At 48.5% G+C, this 2,500-nt stretch overlaps 1 protein-coding gene and 6 non-coding genes across 8 annotated transcripts in view; all 7 read left to right on the top strand.

The window, feature by feature from the left end:
• The window catches only part of trnar-ucu (transfer RNA arginine (anticodon UCU)), a 73-nt gene extending 19 nt beyond the window's left edge, over positions 1 to 54 (top strand). Inside the window, exon 1 of the tRNA in view lies at positions 1 to 54. This exon is cut by the window's left edge and continues 19 nt beyond it. This is a non-coding gene — a tRNA (tRNA-Arg).
• atp7b (ATPase copper transporting beta) overlaps positions 1 to 2,500 on the top strand; it is a 60,354-nt gene that overhangs the window by 6,417 nt on the left and 51,437 nt on the right. The gene's annotated exons all lie outside the window — the stretch shown is intronic.
• Positions 61 to 132, top strand: trnam-cau (transfer RNA methionine (anticodon CAU)). Its single transcript has one exon. It is a non-coding gene; the product is annotated as a tRNA-Met (tRNA).
• Positions 808 to 880, top strand: trnar-ucu (transfer RNA arginine (anticodon UCU)). The gene has a single exon. It is a non-coding gene; the product is annotated as a tRNA-Arg (tRNA).
• Positions 1,634 to 1,706, top strand: trnar-ucu (transfer RNA arginine (anticodon UCU)). Its single transcript has one exon. It is a non-coding gene; the product is annotated as a tRNA-Arg (tRNA).
• trnam-cau (transfer RNA methionine (anticodon CAU)) lies at positions 1,713 to 1,784 on the top strand. Its single transcript has one exon. It is a non-coding gene; the product is annotated as a tRNA-Met (tRNA).
• Positions 2,459 to 2,500, top strand: part of trnar-ucu (transfer RNA arginine (anticodon UCU)) — a 73-nt gene continuing 31 nt past the window's right edge. The window contains exon 1 of the tRNA in view: positions 2,459 to 2,500. This exon is cut by the window's right edge and continues 31 nt beyond it. This is a non-coding gene — a tRNA (tRNA-Arg).

Raw genomic sequence — 2,500 nt, 5'->3', positions numbered from 1 at the left:
TAAGGCACTGGCCTTCTAAGCCAGGGATTGTGGGTTCGAGTCCCATCTGAGGTGCTCTCCAGCAGAGTGGCGCAGCGGAAGCGTGCTGGGCCCATAACCCAGAGGTCGATGGATCGAAACCATCCTCTGCTATGTGTTTTGGATGGCCGGATTCTCTGAACTGTGTCCAAAACAGACGACAGTCAGGACCTGATGCCCCAAAACGCAGCCAAGTCACCCTGCAGTACAGGCGCCGAGTGAGTCAGTCGGGTACTATAACTGCCCCCGATCACCAAGGGCGGCTCCTATCTGTACATAGCCTAGCACAGGGGTCTCCAACTCCAGTCCTGGAGAGCTACTTTTCTTTAGATTTTAGGCCATCCTTGTTCTGACACACCTGAATCAAATGAATGGCTTGTTATCAGGCCTTTGCCAAACTCGATGCCATGCTGAAGAGGTAATTCAAACCTTTGATTCAGCTGTGTTTGAGCACGTCACACGTGCTCCTGCTACTCCCCCTCTTTTAATGGAATTAGATTCAGTGATTCAAATCGTTGGTACTCTCTGGTCTTCATGTGGTTTCACAAGTCCTACCAGACAACATAAACACCCCCAAATAAAGTGAAGCAATAAGCACAGGGTGTTGGCTGTTCAGAGTTCTGGACACTGAGTTGCCCAGAGTGTGTACAGAGTGTAATTTATTTTCTCAGCATTTCTTAAATGTTCTTAAATACAGTTTCATCTTTGAACTAAAAATCAGCTTGAAACCATGGCTTTCACTCGAACCGCCGAAACAACCTCCAAAGAAAGGAAGTCAAGCACTCATCAGCCCCGGTGGCCTAATGGATAAGGCACTGGCCTTCTAAGCCAGGGATTGTGGGTTCGAGTCCCATCTGAGGTGCTCTCCAGCAGAGTGGCGCAGCGGAAGCGTGCTGGGCCATAACCCAGAGGTCGATGGATCGAAACCATCCTCTGCTATGTGTTTTGGATGGCCGGATTCTCTGAACTGTGTCCAAAAACAGACGACAGTCAGGACCTGATGCCCCAAAACGCAGCCAAGTCACCCTGCAGTACAGGCGCCGAGTGAGTCAGTCGGGTACTATAACTGCCCCGATCACCAAGGGCGGCTCCCTATCTGTACATAGCCTAGCACAGGGGTCTCCAACTCCAGTCCTGGAGAGCTACTTTTCTTTAGCTTTTAGGTGCGTCCTTGTTCTGACACACCTGAATCAAATGAATGGCTTGTTATCAGGCCTTTGCCAAACTCGATGCCATGCTGAAGAGGTAATTCAAACCTTTGATTCAGCTGTGTTTGAGCACGTCACACGTGCTCCTGCTACTCCCCTCTTTTAATGGAATTAGATTCAGTGATTCAAATCGTTGGTACTCTCTGGTCTTCATGTGGTTTCACAAGTCCTACCAGACAACATAAACACCCCCAAATAAAGTGAAGCAATAAGCACAGGGTGTTGGCTGTTCAGAGTTCTGGACACTGAGTTGCCCAGAGTGTGTACAGAGTGTAATTTATTTTCTCAGCATTTCTTAAATGTTCTTAAATACAGTTTCATCTTTGAACTAAAAATCAGCTTGAAACCATGGCTTTCACTCGAACCGCCGAAACAACCTCCAAAGAAAGGAAGTCAAGCGCTCATCAGCCCCGGTGGCCTAATGGATAAGGCACTGGCCTTCTAAGCCAGGGATTGTGGGTTCGAGTCCCATCTGAGGTGCTCTCCAGCAGAGTGGCGCAGCGGAAGCGTGCTGGGCCCATAACCCAGAGGTCGATGGATCGAAACCATCCTCTGCTATGTGTTTTGGATGGCCGGATTCTCTGAACTGTGTCCGAAAACAGACGACAGTCAGGACCTGATGCCCCAAAACGCAGCCAAGTCACCCTGCAGTACAGGCGCCGAGTGAGTCAGTCGGGTACTATAACTGCCCCCGATCACCAAGGGCGGCTCCCTATCTGTACATAGCCTAGCACAGGGGTCTCCAACTCCAGTCCTGGAGAGCTACTTTTCTTTAGCTTTAGGTGCATCCTTGTTCTGACACACCTGAATCAAATGAATGGCTTGTTATCAGGCCTTTGCCAAACTCGATGCCATGCTGAAGAGGTAATTCAAACCTTTGATTCAGCTGTGTTTGAGCACGTCACACGTGCTCCTGCTACTCCCCTCTTTAATGGAATTAGATTCAGTGATTCAAATCGTTGGTACTCTCTGGTCTTCATGTGGTTTCACAAGTCCTACCAGACAACATAAACACCCCAAATAAAGTGAAGCAATAAGCACAGGGTGTTGGCTGTTCAGAGTTCTGGACACTGAGTTGCCCAGAGTGTGTACAGAGTGTAATTTATTTTCTCAGCATTTCTTAAATGTTCTTAAATACAGTTTCATCTTTGAACTAAAAATCAGCTTGAAACCATGGCTTTCACTCGAACCGCCGAAACAACCTCCAAAGAAAGGAAGTCAAGCGCTCATCAGCCCCGGTGGCCTAATGGATAAGGCACTGGCCTTCTAAGCCA

This window comes from Oreochromis niloticus, linkage group LG23 (assembly GCF_001858045.2).
Source record: "Oreochromis niloticus isolate F11D_XX linkage group LG23, O_niloticus_UMD_NMBU, whole genome shotgun sequence".
NCBI lineage: Eukaryota > Metazoa > Chordata > Actinopteri > Cichliformes > Cichlidae > Oreochromis > Oreochromis niloticus.
The sequence above is the reverse complement of the archived record's forward strand: the minus strand, read 5'-3'. Positions and strand labels throughout refer to the sequence as shown.